Raw genomic sequence first — 18,635 nt, forward strand, 5'->3', positions numbered from 1 at the left:
GATAATTAAAAATAAACGAGCGGACCTCTGATACAACTGTTGGGGTTTGGTGAGTCCCACTCACCGTGGAAAAAACCCGAGCCAAGGATCTCGCTCGCAATAAATAATATCACAAATGCATAAATAAACATAAAAGGGTATAATAGGAAATTTACCTTTGGCACGTGTTTCGCCCCACAAAATGGGCTCTTACTTGAGAAGCTAAACCCCGAAAATACGAGAGCCTCCGACGGAGATCCACCCACAAAAACAACTACCAACTTTTAGGTCAGTTACCTCGAGGTTAGCGAGGTCCGACCAAAACCCAAGTACTATGTGAGTTTAAGAGTTTTTGCTAATGTAATGCTCTATTGAACTCCTACTCAAGCACTCTTCCCAAAAACCCAAGATGGGTATTTATAGGTAAGAGGGAGAGTGGAAATTTCTATCCCATCAATGTGGGATCATGAAATTCCTCAATTTATTTTAAAGCTAAAATAAATTAAATAAGCAAGCAAGTAATAAATCAACAAGTGTCATCATTGTATGTAAAGGGAAGTGAGGACCACTTGGAGAGGAGGGGACCATACTTGCTCCCCACTCCTTCCTCTCCTTGTGCCACTTTTCCCTCACACTTTAGGACTCCCTCACATGCACTGTCATGGACCACGCCCCTAGCTACCCGGCCCAGCCAAGCCTCGCACATGCGGGCTGCTTGCTGCCAGCCTCTTAAGCTAGCATGCCCACGCACGCTTGTGAGGGTTGCTGCTGCCGAAGGCTGTTGCTAGCAAGCCTCGCACATGGTGCGGGCTGCTAGCTTGCCTAACCCCTAGCACTCGAGGTTCTGATGCTAGGGGTATTTTGGTCATTGTTGATTTATTACTAATTTTGTCGTCTCGTCTTTTACTATTTTTGACTCGACTTTCGACGCTCGGTTTCGACGCTCAAAGCTCGAATTTCCAACGTTTAAATATTAAATACTCGGGCGACGAATTAATTTCTTCCGAATTAATTCGTCGAGTCGGTTCGTTTACTGCTAAGGGTGTGACCCGAAGGGTTCAGTCAAGATTAAGCTGTAATATTAATATGCATTAATATTACTGATCGGAAGCGGCCTCCACCTAGGCATTCCAATCACTTGACCTTACTGAATATATAAGCTTTCTAATAATTTTGAACCCACTATCAGAATAATACACTTGTTCGAAGGACACCATTCCTTTCAGCCTACGTATCCTTTCCTAAAGAATTAGGCAAAACGTAGCTCTCTTGAATTTCCTAATCAAGTAATTATGGGTAATACTTTTTAAGTTGGTCAAGGTTCGTCATGTTTGAGAACTCATTGCCATCCATGTCAGTTAGTTTTGCTGCACCTCCCGATAGGATGGTTTTGACAATATCGGGTCCAGACCAATTAGGTCTAAATTTGCCTCTTGGGTCCAAAACATTTTTCCTTAATGCTTTTAACACCAAGTCTACTACTTTGATGTTTCTTGTCTTGACTTTCTTTTTAAAATGCCTAGCCACACGGGTTTGATAGCATTGGGTATGATATAGAGCTTTTAGCCGCTTTTCATCAAGTAGAATTAGCTCTTCATACCTTGCTCTAGTCCATTCAACTTCATCGAGTTTACTTTCTAATGTAATGCGTAGAGATGGTATCTCTAGCTCTACAGGTTGTACGACATCCATTCCATAAACCAAAGAGAATGGCGTATTTCCTATTGATGTGCGAATTGACGTGCGATAACCCCAAAGTGCGAAATGGAGTTTGTCAGGCCAATCCTTGTAATTTTCTGTCATATTCTCAATGATAGTCTTTAGATTTTTATTAGCTGCCTCAACTGATCCATTTGCTTAAGGTCTATAGGGGGAAGAATGATGGTGTTGAATGCCATATTTTTGCAACAATTCTTCACATTCAGCTTGAAAGTGAGTTCCATTGTCACTTATCATCTCATGTGGGACTCCGTATCGACAAATGATATTCCTTTTGATAAAGAGTGCACATGTTTTGCAGTGAGTTTAGCATATGATTATGCTTTAACCCACTTTGTGAAGTAATCAATTGCTACTAAGATCTATTCGTAACCTCCTATCCCAGGAGGGGCAATTTTATTGATAATATTAATCCCCCATGTAGAGAATGGCCACGGTAAAGTGTAGGTGTAAAGTAGAGATGGGGGAAAATGTTGTAAATTGGCATAAATTTGGCATTTAGGACATCTTTTTACATATTGATGACAATCCCTATTCATGGTAGTCCAATAGTACCCTTCTCGCATTATATTTTGGACTAGCATTTTGCCATTAACATGGGTTCCACAAATGCCTTCGTTGACTGTCCTCATAGCTCTTTGGGCATCCTTTTTCCCTATACATAAGAGAGCTCGACCCTTAGGTACCCTTTTATGTAACTCGTTGTCTATGAGTACGTATTGGGAAGCCAAGAGTCTTAATGCTCGTTTTACTCTTTTGTCAGCATGAGTAGGGTATTCTCCTTTGGAGACGTAATTAAGTATATCCGTATACCACGGTTCTTCTTCTTCTTCATCCTGGACCACTTCATCATCTTATATGGCTTGAATGTAAGCCGGTTTATGCTTTTTTTCTATGGTTAGAGGCATTTGCACGATTTCCGTAGGAATCCTAACTATTGAGGCTAGTCTTGCCAAGGCATCAGAAAATTGGTTTTCCTCTCTAGGTAGATAGGTGTATTCTACCTTTTCAAGCTGGTTGGTGAGAGTTTCTAGATAAGTTTAGTAAGGAGCCAGACTTTCACTTCTTACTTTCCATCTTTTAGAAATTTAGTTGATGATCAGTGAAGAGTCTCCAAATATTCGTAATTTCTTCACTCCCAATGCCAAAGCTATTTCAAGGCCTACCACGCATGCTTTGTATTCGGCAGCGTTGTTGGTAACGTCGAAATATAGCTTTATAAAGATTGGAACGTGCTCTTCTTTAGGTGATACTAATAATACTCCAACGCCACATCCCTTTTGGTTTGAGGCTCCATCAAAGTATAAAGTCCAAGTATCATCTTCTATGACCATCAAATATTCGTCTAGAAATTCATTGTCATGTACTGGTATCAAATCTTCTATTGGAAAATCCGCTAGGAATTCCAAGACCACAGATCCTTTGATAGCCTTTTGAGGCATGAATATTACATCGAACTGGGCTAAATTGACTATCCACATTGATATGCGCCCATTGAGTGTATACTTTTCGAATATATACTTAAGTGGATCCATTCGAGAGACTACAAAGACTTTGTGCACGAGCATATAGTGTCTTAGCTTGGTTGTGGCCCACACCAATGCGAGGCACATTTTTTCAAGCGATGTATAGCGCACTTCAAACTCGAGCATCTTTTTGCTTAGATAGTAGATTGCATTTTCTTTACCTTCTACTTCTTGTGCAAGCATAGCCCCCATTATCTCCTTGGTGATTGTTAAGTACAACCTAAGAGGAATCCCTGTGAGTGATAAGTGACTTTTATGTCACTTTTAGGGGTATTTATTGAATACTTTTCCGGCTTATTTCAATAATTAAGCTCATTTTATCCTTTATTTCTATTATTTTGCTTATTCTCATCTTTTATCTTTTTATTTGAGTATTTTGTAGTTTTTAGTTTAATTTAGATTAACTTAGTTTTATTAATTCCTAGTTTCTCTCTTTTTATTTATTTTTCTTTTAGTTTCTAGTTTGTTTTCTTTATTTTATGTTATTTCATTTAATCTTATTATTTATTTAGTTTTAGCTTTTTATTTTACTTTATTTATCTTATTTTATTTTACTTTATTTATCTTATTTTATTTTATCTTTTAAAAATCCCCTCGTGTTGTATTTGGTTGTAGGTGTTTTCGGGTCCTTGGTCGATCAGGTTCAAGGTCCAAGAATTGAGTTAAACAACATGCTCCAAGCTACCACCAACCAATATCACACACCAATCCCCTGCTCTCTGCTTTCCCCCAACAACACCAACACCAACAGCAACAGCCGCACCACCACCAGTACCCACCTATCACAGCCACAACTAAGCTCCCCTGCTCCACCACTTCCACACACAAAATAGCAACCACCAGCTCCACCACTGCTGCCCCTTTCACCTCACATCACCACTCTCACCAGCCACCAAAATCACAACCAAACCAGCACCACCTACACCCAGCCACACCGCCCTCAACCACCAACAACAACCAGCCGCAGCAAACCACCATCAATCCGACTCCACCAGCCACCTCACCCTACTCGCACCACCTCCAATCAACCACGAAAAACCGCCAGCAATCACCACCACAATCCCCTGCTACCTCACGCAGCCTTCACGCAACAACAACCAACCGTCACCTACCATCTTCAACCTCCTAAACCGAAAACCACTTGCTGCGCCTCCTATTTCGCCACCAATCTCAGCCACCCAAACCACATGAACCACCAACACCACCGCAAAAACCAATTCCCCTGCTCCCTCACTTCACGCAACAACAATAACCACCCACATCAACACCAAACCACTCACCAATTAAACCACGCAACTCACAGCAACCCAAACTCACAGAGCAACCAACTCGCGGCCGCGCAGCCCTGTCAGAAAGCGCACAAATTGGAGTCAAAAATAAGAGTTGAGGCAGTAGCTTTGCGCGACCTGTGCGCGACTTCTGTGCGGGCGCGCAATTGTGGGTCAATCACGAGCTTTTCACGTGATTTTTATGAAAATTGGACGACCACGATTCCTTCAATTAATCCAAAGGCCGAGAATTTGGTGACGCTAGATGATGATAATGTTGATGAACGGTGATGATGGTTGTTTGGATGATGGCTGATGGTGTTTGAATTGGAGCAACCACGAAATGAAGAAGGGGCAAAAAAAAAAAAACTTAGTTTGATTGTTTTCGTGGGTTTGGTGGGAATTGTGGGAATTTTGGGGTTTCTTTTTCCTTTTCATTTTCTTTTATTTTATTTTTTTGTAGTTTTGTTTTTATTGGTTTTTAGTTTAGTTATTTTAATTGTTTTATTTAGTTTTATTTCTTTTTAATTTCTTTTATTTTATTTTTATTTAACTTGTATTATAAATACCCCTTTGGGGTTATTTTCTCACAACTTTCAATCAATATTTTATTTTAGATAGATTATATTAGTTTAGCCTATATTTTCTCTCTCTTAGGGTTAGATTAGGATTTTCTCTCTCTAGTTTAGGAGTAGTGTAGAGAGAGAAAGCTTGGATTTCCATGGAGTTTTTGAGAGGTTAAAGAAGCAACTTTGTGGAACTTCTTCTCATCTATTCAATGAGCATTTTCTAACTTTCTCTCAACTTTATTTCTTTGCTTAATCCTTAGTTTTTGCTTTTTGTTTGTTGATTTGAGTAGATTAATTTGTTTGTTTGTTTAATCTTGTTTTTATTCTTATTTTACCTTGTTTTCCATGTCTTTCTTCATTATGTTAGCTTAGGTTTTGTTCTAGGGAATTGGATGAAGGTTATATTAATGAATTGAATGATTGATTGTGATTAGTATGAAATTGTTTCTTGATTATTGTGTATGGGTGATACTTTTATGGATTAGAATCTTTCTAGCTAATCGATTCTATGCTCTTAATTGTGCTTTCAATCAATTGTGCGAGAGTGAGTTGGTTGAGAGCCCTAAATTCTTTCATACCTTTGTTAGGCTAGTTGCACGATAGTGAATTATTTTAGTAGGATAATTAACATGCTTAATTGTGCGAGAGTGAGTTAAATGTGTTGATGTTCCTAATCGAGGGCATTTTCATCTATTTGTATGATGTTATTTAATACATTGATGTGATTGGATTCCACTTTCCCTAGTTTTAGTTGTTTGTTCTTAGTCGTGTTTAGTTTAACCTCTCTCTATCTCACGACCTTTCCTAGTAGTCTAGTTGGCACAAATTAATACACTTAGTCCTTTTGGGTTCGACCCTTTACTTGCCACTAACTAGTTTAGTGTAAGTTTAGGTATTATAAATTTCTAATTTGGTTAGAGTTAGTAGTCCTAACGACCTACTTTTACCCGCGATCAAATTTTGGCGCCGTTGCCGGGGATAATTTTGAGGAGGTTTTGCCTTTTTATTCTTTTCCTTATTTTTCTTCTTCTTTCTTTTCTTATTTTCTTGATTTTTATTTTGATTTTTCTTCCTTCTTTTGGCATCTTCCTCCTCACTTACGTGCAATAATCTTGTTGCACGTCCTCCTCCCGTCATTTACCTACTTGTTATCATATGAAATGTGTAGTAGTGTATTTGATAAGCTCTTGCGTTCGTTGCAATATTATTTACTAGAGTGGTCTCGCTTGGACGTTAAACAAGCCTTTCTCGGGAAGTAACCCGAGGTTTTTATTGATTTCATTTTCTTTTCTTTTTAGATTAGATTTTCTCTCATGGAAATGTTTGTGTGCCTTTTGCTAGGTACATAACTTGATATACACTTATGCATTGGTTTGGATCAAGAATTAAGGAAGTTTAATGCCTATTTTTGCTAGCATATGGAAATCGAGATTCAATTCAAGAAGAAATCGGCTTTGAAAGGTTAAATTGGTTCATTTGCGGGTGATTACACCCACCAATATCCGGTAATATCTTTCCTAGCTCTTTCTCTAATGGTTGGTGACTCGTTGAACTTGTGTTGGTTTGTTGGATTGATTTCTTTCTTTTCCCCTCCCATGGATTATTTTGGTTTATATTTGAGTATATTGTCTCACTCAAGCTTGGGGGGAGGGTATTCTATCATGTTTGGTGGGATGTTGATTCATTTATGCCATGCACTTGAGTATATGCATTTCCATGTCTTTTCTTTTATTTTGAAAAATCCAAAAAGATTTTTGTTTACTTTCAAGGTAATTTTGGCAAAATGTGCTTTGTTTGTTCTTATTTTGGACATTTTGTTTTGGGACTTGAATCCTTGAATTTTTTCTTCCTAAGTGGTAAATGTATGCACGGTTTGAGAGTGTCATTGGTTGACTCTAGGATACTATATGCTAAGGTAATCGGGTTAAGAACTTTTAGGGGTCCATGAAGCCTTAGTTCACGGGAATGTGGTAAGATGGAGTTGCTCTCTATAGTGGATTTGAAACCCTTGGTTGGTATTTGTTTGGTTATAATCTCTTGTGAGCTTCATTTGTTCTAGCCTTCATCACCTTGTTGAGCGGCTATTTAGGATCCTTGACTATGCATGTCTTAATCCTTGTTTTGACCTCTAGCTCCCAAGATCGTGACCAAGCCCCTCTAGGGGAGGAAAAGGGCACCTTTTCTCATTTTTCTTTATCTTCTTTTTATTTTGTTACAAATTTGGTTTTCTATGCATCGACCTACTTATTAACTAATTTGAGCCTAATGTTTCTCGCTCTTGTTTAAACCGCATTACAAACCCAATGGCCTATGTTTACCAACCCTTTTAGTTAGTGAAGCATTGGAATGTGAGGTTTGAGTTTTGAGAGTGTTGAAATTGAACAAGACATTTTGTGAATTGGTTTAAGTACGGTATTGAAAGTTGATCTTGAAAAGAAAATGCAAAAAAGTTTGAGAAGAAAGATGTAATTCAAGAAAATCAAATGAAGCTTCAAGAAAAAGCCGTCCATAGTTTAAAAAAAAAAGGCCAAGGACATCAAATAAGAGCTAAAAAAAACACAAAAATATTTTAGTTTGGTTTCGTTTTCTTCCCTAGTTTAAGCATTGAGGACAATGCTTCGTTCAAGCTTGGGGGGGAGCGTTACTTCGGTTTTGGTATATATTGTGTTAGTGTTGAATAAGCTTGGGGGAGATGGCATTATTGGTATTTTTGTTTGATATTTTTTGACTTCTTGAGTTTGTTTTTGAGAGTAGGCCATTCTTTTGCTTCACTTAGGAAATATCACCAAAATTTTCAAATTTTTACCCCGCCTTAACCCTTAGCCTTACGTTACAACCCAATAAAAGACCCTTAGACTTTAGTGGGGTTGGGTCAAAGAACGGTGGAGCGAGATAGACTTTAAACCTATGGAGAGAGTATGCGTAGTTGAGATGTCGGGATTACCTTCTCAAAGTTTTTCATTTCTTTATCTTTTTCCGGTTCCTTCGTGGAATCATGAGAAGCTAGCTTAAGGGTTGATTTGAACCTAGTGGAGAGAACGCGGCTCGATTAGTTGGGGCTAGGGTGGATTGTGTCCCCATTAGTTCTCTATGCTTAGCATATGTTATGTTTCAATCAACCATTGACATCTTGGAACGTGCATACATTTGTCTATTTAAAAAGGTTTGCATTCATTGGTGCTTGTTCCTATCTCTTGTCCAAATATGAACTTTGTGTTTTCTTTCTCTTTTTATGTTTCTTTTTCTTTTCTTTTTATTGCCTTGCCTTGGTTTTTGTTTAGAGTTGTGGGTTAAACTCTTAGGACACCCTCACGAGAGCACACTCGTCCTCTAGGGCGATCTAGGGGTTTAAAGGGCTTGTCTTTAGTTGCTAAAATTGACCGTGATTCCTACAAAAGTGAGTTAGTGTACATTCTTGTCTCCTTTAGTGTCTTAGATTTGCTTGAATAAATCACTCTCCTTCTCCCGTGTTTCATGTTAATTTGCTCGAGTACGAGAAAAAGGTTAGCTTGGGGGAGTTTGATAAGTGACTTTTATGTCACTTTTAGGGGTGTTTATTGAATACTTTTCCGGCTTATTTCAATAATTAAGCTCATTTTATCCTTTATTTCTATTATTTTGCTTATTCTCGTCTTTTATCTTTTTATTTGAGTATTTTGTAGTTTTTAGCTTAATTTAGATTAACTTAGTTTTATTAATTCCTAGTTTCTCTCTTTTTATTTATTTTTCTTTTAGTTTCTAGTTTGTTTTCTTTATTTTATGTTATTTCATTTAATCTTATTATTTATTTAGTTTTAGCTTTTTATTTTACTTTATTTATCTTATTTTATTTTACTTTATTTATCTTATTTTATTTTATTTTATTTTATCTTTTTAAAATCCCCTCGTGTTGTTTTTGGTTGTAGGTGTTTTCGGGTCCTTGGTCGATCGGGTTCAAGCTCCGAGAATTGAGTCAAACAACATGCTCCAAGCTACCACCCACCAATATCACACACCAATCCCCTGCTCCCTGCTTTCCCCCAACAACAACAACACCAACACCAACAGCAACAGCTGCACCACCACCAGCACCCACCTATCACAGCCACAACTAAGCTCCCCTGCTCCACCACTTCCACACACAAAACAGCAACCACCAGCTCCACCACTGCTGCCCCCTTCACCTCACATCACCACTCTCACCAGCCACCAAAATCATAACCAAACCAGCACCACCTACACCCAGCCACACCGCCCTCAACCACCAACAACAACCAGCCGCAGCAAACCACCATCAATCCGACTCCACCAGCCACCTCACCCTACTCGCACCACCTCCAATCAGCCACGCAAAACCTCCAGCAATCACCACCAAAATCCCCTGCTACCTCACATAGCCTTCACGCAACAACAACCAGCCGTCACCTACCATCTTCAACCTCCTAAACCAAAAACCACTTGCTGCGCCTCCCATTTCGCCACCAATCTCAGCCACCCAAACCACATGAACCACCAACACCACCACAAAAACCAATTCCCCTGCTCCCTCACTTCACGCAACAACAACAACCACCCAAATCACCACCAAACCACTCACCAATTAAACCACGCAACTCACAGCAACCCAAACTCACAGAGCAACCAACTCGCGGCCGCGCAGCCCTGTCAGAAAGCGCACAAATTTGAGTCCAAAATCAGAGTTGAGGGAGTAGCTTTGCGCGACTTCTGTGCGAGCGCGCAATTGTGGGTCAATCACGAGCTTTTCACGTGATTTTTTTGAAAATTGGACGGCCACGATTCCTTCAATTAATCCAAAGGCCAAGAATTTTGTGATGCTAGATGATGATAATGTTGATGAACGGGGATGATGGTTGTTTGGATGATGGCTGATGGTGTATGAATTGGAGCAGCCACGAAATGAAGAAGGGGCAAAAAAAAACTTAGTTTGATTGTTTTCGTGGGTTTGGTGGGAATTTTGGGGTTTCTTTTTCCTTTTCATTTTCTTTTATTTTATTTTATTGTTGTTTTGTTTTTTTTGGTTTTTAGTTTAGTTATTTTAATTGTTTTATTTAGTTTTATTTCTTTTTAATTTCTTTTATTTTATTTTTATTTAACTTGTATTATAAATACCCCTTTGGGGTTATTTTCTCACAACTTTCAATCAATATTTTATTTTAGATAGATTATATTAGTTTCGCCTATATTTTCTCTCTCTTAGGGTTAGATTAGGATTTTCTCTCTCTAATTTAGGAGTAGTGTAGAGAGAGAAAGCTTGGATTTCCATGGAGTTTTTGAGAGGTTAAAGAAGCAACTTTGTGGAACTTCTTCTCATCTATTCAATGAGCATTTTCTAACTTTCTCTCAACTTTATTTCTTTGCTTAATCCTTAGTTTTTGCTTTTTGTTTGTTGATTTGAGTAGATTAATTTGTTTGTTTGTTTAATCTTGTTTTTATTCTTATTTTACCTTGTTTTCCATGTCTTTCTTCATTATGTTAGCTTAGGTTTTGTTCTAGGGAATTGGATGAAGGTTATATTAATGAATTGAATGATTGATTGTGATTAGTATGAAATTGTTTCTTGATTATTGTGTATGGGTGATGCTTTTATGGATTAGAATCTTTCTAGCTAATCGATTCTATGCTCTTAATTGTGCTTTCAATCAATTGTGCGAGAGTGAGTTGGTTGAGAGCCCTAAATTCTTTCATACCTTTGTTAGGCTAGTTGCACGATAGTGAATTATTTTAGTAGGATAATTAACATGCTTAATTGTGCGAGAGTGAGTTAAATGTGTTGATGTTCCTAATCGAGGGCATTTTCATCTATTTGTATGATGTTATTTAATACATTGATGTGATTGGATTCCACTTTCCCTAGTTTTAGTTGTTTGTTCTTAGTCGTGTTTAGTTTAACCTCTCTCTATCTCACGACCTTTCCTAGTAGTCTAGTTGGCACAAATTAATACACTTAGTCCTTTTGTGTTCGACCCTTTACTTGCCACTAACTAGTTTAGTGTAAGTTTAGGTATTATAAATTTCTAATTTGGTTAGGGTTAGTAGTCCCAACGACCTACTTTTACCCGCGATCAGTGAGCGCTGGTTCTAATACAGGAGGATTTGCGAGATAGACTTTGATTTTTTCAAAGGCTTTTTGACACTCGTCATCCCATATTACTGGCACATTCTTTTTGAGCTTCTTGAATATTGGTTTGCATATCGTTGTTAGCTTCGATATGAACCTACTTATATATTGCAACGGCCAATGAATCCTCGAATTTGTTTCTCGGTTTTGGGCGGTGGCATTGACATGATCGCCTTGATCTTGGTTGGGTTTATCCCTATTCCTCTAGAGCTTATGACATATCCCAAGAGCTTGCCTGAGGTGACTCCAAAAGCACACTTAGATGGATTTAACCTCATGTTGTATTTTCTTAGCCTTTCGAAAAATTTTCTTAAGGCTATTTGATGTCATGGGCGATCTTTTGATTTCACAATCATATCGTCTCCATATACTTCAACCTCTTTGTACATCATGTCATGGAGTAGGGCAGTTGCTGCTCGTTGGTAAGTAGCACCCGCGTTTTTCAACCCGAATGGCATTACCGTGTAACAATAAGTTCCCCATGGTGTTATGAACGTTGTTTTCTCCATGTCTTCTCCTGCCATGAGAATTTGATTGTATCCCACATATCCATCCATGAATGAGAGAAGCGCATGATTTGTTGTATTATCTACTAAAATATCGATGTGTGGTAAAGGGAAGTCGTCCTTTGGACTTGCCTTATTTAAATCTCGATAGTCGACACACATTCTTACCCTTTCATCCTTCTTTGGAACTGGGACCACATTTGCCACCCATTCGGGGTATTTGGATACCCAGATAAAACCTGCAGTTATTTATTTTTGAACTTCTTCTTTTATTTTAAGAGTTATGTCGGGTTTCATTCGACGCAGATTTTGTTTTACAGGTTTCATTCCTGGAATTAGTGGTATAGTGTGTTGAGCTATTTCTCTATTAATGCCTGGCATATCTTCATATGACCAAGCAAATACATCGATATATTCTTTGAGTAGATTAATTAAATCGGTTCTTTCTTGTTTATTAAGCGTCAATTCGATTTTAACTTCTCTTATAATGGTTGAATCATTTGAGATATCAACCGTCTCAGTATCCTCAATTATCGGTGTTTTCTTTTCATTTGCATTGCTCTAATAATTTCTTTGTCATTTTCATTGTTAGTTAAGCAATGCTCATCATCTTGGGTTAATGAAAAACACGAGGAGTAAGAGGAAGAAGACATATTATTAAATTCTGAAATCATTACATCGAAAAGAGAAATGTCCTCAGGGACTTGATTACTAACTATCCTAGGAGTAAAAATAGATGAAACATGGGATGCTATAGCTAAAGATTTGGAAGACTCTACAGGAAAAGACTCTAACTCTGACCCTGACTCAGATGACTCTTCAAACATTGGTCCTTGCCCCGTTGTTATTGAGATTTTTCTTCCACTCGGAGTAGTCACCTTGACCGTCTTGCGCCATCCTTGCACTAATCCTTCCGCTGGAGTGATGAGCTTCAAAGGGTCAAAGTTCTTGCTTTGTAGGACTGTTTGGATGATCGAGGAATTATCCTCTACATATTTCGGCTCATGTTTTTCTCGCCCGAAGAGTAGTCCCATGATATTAAAGTCAAAGCATGGGGGTGCTTTCTCCTTGTGAATAGGAGTTGGGATCTCATCTAGAAAGTAGCAATCCAGAAAGATTTCGAACCCAAGTTGCCTTATGCCATTTACAACAATAGGTTCGGGAAATTCATAGCATGGATAGTCCTCTCCTTCTCTTATGAACTGTCCATTGAGAGTAAGAGGATACTGATCCATTGGGATTGCTTTCTTTTGGCTGCGAGCGTTCCTACGCGCCTTAGACCTTTCCTGGGGTTGCTTAAGATCTTCCAGAGTCGGTTCAAAACCAAGTCCGAAAGTATCTAACTTAGGGAGGCCAGGTAATTCCATTTGTTTTGCTATCTCCTTTTTCTTTCCTAGAGGCATTTTAGGAAAGTGTCCCTGTCTCTTGAGAATAGCATTTACTGTCATATTGGACTGGGGGTCATGAAAAAGAAGGATCCTTTCATCCTCCTTGATTAAGGAGACCTCTTCATTAAAGACCCACAAGTCTTCATCATCCTCATCGTGCTCCACATTAATGATCGGATTTTCAACAGCTTTAATCCTCATAGGTGAAGCATCGATTGTGATGGGGATTCCTCCAACTATGGCTTTTACCTGTTGGTGAAGAGATGAAGGGACAACCTTGAGGTCATGAAGCCAAGGGCGTCCCAACAATAAGTTGAAGGAAGCCTTAATATCTACCACTTGGAAGGTAGTGGCATGTTCTATTGCTCCCGCCGTTACATTCATAGTGATTTTTCCAAGAGCTTGGCGAAGAGTATTGTCGTAGGCTCTTATTCCTTGTGTTGACGGGGTTAAGTCTTCATCCCTTATGCCTAACATCCTCGCAATTCTGAGTGGACAAACATTAATTGTCGATCCGTTGTCTACAAGAGTCATTGGGACGTTCATTCTCTTGCAGACTACTGTGAGGTTCAGGGCCTTGTAATGCTTGTCACCTTCTGGAGCTAAATCTTTGTCAGAAAAGGTGATCAAGTTGATAGGACTAGGGAGATCACTCGTAAGGAAGTTAGCCAACCCCTCAGGAGTGGTGTCGGAATCTATCCCTAACTTATCCAAGGCATTCATTATCGCCAACCTATGTTCTCGAGATGTAGCTAGAAGTTTCCATACGTTCATTTCGACTTTGGTCTTCTTGAATTGTTTGACAATGTCATTGTCTTCTACAATTGGTATGGGAACTTGTTGTACAATAGTAATAGGTTGTGTAAAGATGGGAGGTTGCATTCTCCCAGATCTTGTAAGGACGTCTATGGGTGAATCTTCTTCATCCCAAAAATCACCTATTTAATATGACATTGAAAGTGGAGGTTCTTCCATGTCCTTAAGGTGGACGTCTTCATCATCGCTGTCCCAAACCCCATTAATGCTAATGTCTTATTCTTGTGGGATTTGAACTAGCTTCTTGTCATCAATCATCTTCTGAATTAAATCTTTGAATTTAAAACAGTTTTCAATGGTATGTCCCCCGGATTGATGGTATGGACAGTAGAACCTAACTGTCCTCTTTAGATATTCAAATGGTCTCGGTTCGAGAGGTTTGACCTTACCATTCTCGGAGAGAATTTTGAACATTTTAGCATAGGAAGTCCCAATTGGAGTATAGAGTTTATTACTCTTTTTGGGTGTGTCAATTACTTGGAGAAGGAATGCTTCCTTCTTCATGGGTGGAACTTTAGCATACTTGCTTTGAAGTTCCTCTCCTTGTTTCTTTGCTAATTCAATAGCTTCACATAGTAAGTCTATTCCCTCCCACATTGACCATATAAGAATCAGTACTTATTCCTTAGTTTCAAGTTCTTGTTCGGAAAGGAAATCATCCATGGCATCGAAAAAGGTTTCCTCCTCTTCTTCGATAGCATGAATTTCTTCAACAGGTTTGATGAGAGATGAGGGATCAACATGATTTTCCTCGTCAGAGATAGCAAGGAGTTGGAGAGAGGTGCATTGTTGATACTTGGCTTCTTGCTTGCAGGGGAAAATGGTAGCTTATTGTTATCAATCAAATCTTGGATAGCTTCCTTAAGCTTCCAAAAATTCTCAATGAGATGACCCCTACCTTGGTGATATTTGCTGGGGTTCCAATTAGCTGTCCATTTTTTGACTGGTGGGTCCCCAAATGGTCCAATAGGAGTTATAAGACCTTTTGCATTCAGTCGATCGAATGCGGTGTCATAACTCATACCAATAGGAGTAAAATTCCTCCTAAATGGTTTCTTTTGTCCTTGGTTGTTCATAGCAAGGACTTCACTCAAATTAAAGGTGCTAACATTATTTGAGTGGGTGGTTTTGGAAGAAGAAGGATTGTCGTTCTTCTTGCCTTTCCATCCACTGTTGGAGTTATTGTTAGAAACTTTTTGTTTAGCAAGGTCGTCTTCAATTTTAATCCCAATATCATAAACGACCTTGAACGTATGAAGGTTGTTTTGATACTTAAGATGCTTGGAGTACTTTTCTTAGAGGTTCTTGATAAACAGCCTCACAGATTCCTTTTCGCTCGGTACTTCAATCATCCTGGCAAAGGTTTCTCTCCATTTATTGAAGAAAGAAGTGAAACCTTCATTCTCTTTTTGTTTAAGTATTTCAAGTTGTCTATGATCAGTTTCAACTTGAATATTGCATTTTATAACTATCAATGAAAGCGTTTACAATTGATTCCCAAGTAGAGGTTTTCTCTTTGTCAAGGGAGAAGAACCATTGTTGGCAAACGGTTTCAAGAGATAAGGAAAATAAAGAGTGAAATACTTTTCTATCGATACCCTTAATATTCATTATTGTTTCAAAAGCTCATAAATGAAAGTAAGGGTTATCAATTGCCTTGAATTTTGGGATGTCGTTGGCATTGAACTTCTGTATAAGAAGCTCCTTGTCCACTGAGACCCCTTGCGAACTAATACCCTGGAACTTGTAATCATTAGATATCGTGCTCAAGCATTCTTACATGAGCTCCATTTGTTGTTGCTTCACAGGGTCATTAATTTGGAGGGTTAAGGTCTTTAATAGTTCAATAACACCAGCCATTTGCTTCTTGAGCTCATTAACTTCTTCTTGAATCGCCATTATCTTCTTGGCTTTCCTTTTTCGACCGATTAGTTTGTCAAAAAGCTATACTTGAACGAAAAGGTTGTCTTTGATCAAACGCCCTTCCTTTCTTGACCACGCGCTGTAAATTAAACCATTTTTTATTTTAATGACTTGACTCAAATTGACTTTGACTTTACGGGTTTATAAAGAAAAAGAAAAAACAAACAAAAATAGGGTGTATATTTTTTGGGAATTAAGTAAGTATATGGGTTCAAACAAGTGGTTTAATTGGAGGATTAATATCCGACTTACCCCCCCTAAAAATGACGGAAAACACACGCATACAAGACTCTCTAGACATAGTCAAAGTGTATATACATATTAGTGTGTGCTTTATTTGTGAGTGCAAGTGACATGCTTTGACTCTTTTGTAAGACCATGGGACTTAGCGCCTAGACTCAATTAAGGACTAAACAAGGGTATTGTTATAACAAAATAATCGAACTGATTAGCAAACTATTTAATTAGACTCGTCGTGATGACTCGAGAAAAATGTTGAACTGTCGCCAAAGCAACAGGATTGTCGCCGCACACTGCAGTGCAGCACCAGACGACAGCGTTGTCGCTCGGCGTTGCAGCCCAAATTTTTACGCCATTACTGGAGCATTAATCTGGGACTACTTTCAGTATTTTTACTCTACGGGACATGCCTAAAGTTGTACTAAGTCAATTCTGATTAAATTATTAGACTTAAATTACTCTAATTAATTAATTAATTAGGCAAAGTCCTTTTAGCCATTAATTAGTTTATTTAAGGCTTAAACACAAGTCAAAAAAATGGTTAAGAAAACACATAGAGTATTCACAAATAATGCACACTTAGTCAAGTAGGCACAATATGATGCAATGAGTTTGCAACCTAACCATGGCTCTAGTTCTCTAAAGTTCGGGATATGGGTTAGTCAAAGAGGGTCCAAGGTTATGAGTCCGGATGCACCGCGCGGAAGCCTTACCTTTGGAAGGATTGGCGTGAGTGGATGGGACCCCGCGAGTTAAACTCGCTTTTCATGGTTTGGTGAATTCAACATTCTCCGATGTACCCTTTGTTGCACAGAGCGTTCAATCAAGTAGATGGAGCATGAATTCCTAGAGGGTTATGTCCATATGTAGAACACATATGGGTTTTAGAAAAGTGAGAAAAACTCAATCAGGAAGTAGAATCGAGCCCAAAGTGCTAGAACTGGTCGAAATTAGAACTCATATTTCTGGCTCGATATTGGAAGAACGCAGCGCCAGCCAATAGGAACTGTCGCCGCAATATAGCCTTGTCGCCTGGCGACAAAATTGTCGCTCGGCGACATAGCCATATCTTCGGCGACAGGCTCTGTTTGCTAGACTCCAGTTCCTACATGCCTCAGCAGCTTTTTGTGTTCGTAAAATTTTCCAGTTTTTCGCAGCATTATTTCGATCCTAGTTGTGAAAGATATTCCTCAAATTTCCTACGTGTAAAAAAATCCTATGATTTTAACTCATTAAGGATGGTCTTTCCAATGAGATCTTTTTTATGCATATGACAATAATGTTAATCAAAATTACGCACATGAAATACTTAGAACAACAAAGCAGTAAACCACTGCCTACCAATATTTCAAGCATTACCCCAAACTTGAACCCCACTGTGATCATACACTTAAGCATGGTGACGTCCAAAGGGAAGGAAGCTAGAGCAAAAGAGTCGCCAACAAGTTTTAGGAACTTGTAAACCGTTCACAGGGTGATAGTTACACCCCTTAACGATCTATGAGATCGTTAACTCCAATAGGTCTAGAACCAAGACTGGAAGTTCGGGGATGAAGGAACAAATCCAATCTAAAAGAGAAAGAACCTGCCCTAATAATAAGCCTCTACTTTATTTTTCTCGTATTCATGTGCGCTTTCTGACTAACATGCAATCATTAGGTTAACCCTAAACCTGCTTAATCTATGTTGGTTGAATATTAATGTACAAATAAAACTATTATTGGAGATCACTTGAATTACAATCATATTAACCCTAAACAAGATTATTAATTATCTTATTAAGCGTGATTACAAGTACAAATTCCCTTTAAACATGTATAAAAGGCATGATCAAGCAATAACAATATCAAGCAACATAATAATCATAATAATAATCCAAATCATAATCATGTTTATCATAATCATGTTAAAGCATACTATTAGCAAGATCCTAGACATAATACTAACAAGATTACTAACAAACCCTAGCATGTCACTAAACATTAAAGATTAAATATTTAGCCCTAACATGATACCAACATGAATATTAGGAAAGGAAATAGGAAGCATCATAATAAGCATAATTAATATTAGGAACTTATTGTTGTCACCCTAAACATGATACTAGGAAGCAATCAAAACATCCTAACATGATACCAGGAATCAAAATAACAATCTAAGCATGAATTCTATATCATAATAACAATGAAAACAATTAAAACACTTACTTGGATGCCTCGTATCTCTTTCTAATAACAAAATACACACGTTAGTAACTTCAAGGAAAATATAAAATAAAACAATTAAATTAAATAAAGATTAAGAAAGTTTAGACTAGATTTGGAACCAAACCCTCATAAATCAAACCTTTCACGTCTAGGGCGAAGGCTACTTCGAACTTGGCTAGGTGTGTTTAGATCTTGTGAATGCGGAATTTTTTATTTGAGAAAAGGCTAGTTTGGAAAAGAGAGGGGAGAGAATCAAGAATTTCTTGATGAAAGTTGGTGATTGAAAACGGAGGTTTTAGGAGGCTATTTATAACGAAAATCAGCCAGATTATGATAAAAAAGAATCAGATTTTTGAAAAGAATAAAACACGACGCT

Source organism: Chenopodium album, chromosome 1 (genome assembly GCF_948465745.1).
Source record: "Chenopodium album chromosome 1, dcCheAlbu1.1, whole genome shotgun sequence".
NCBI classification, from domain to species: domain Eukaryota; kingdom Viridiplantae; phylum Streptophyta; class Magnoliopsida; order Caryophyllales; family Amaranthaceae; genus Chenopodium; species Chenopodium album.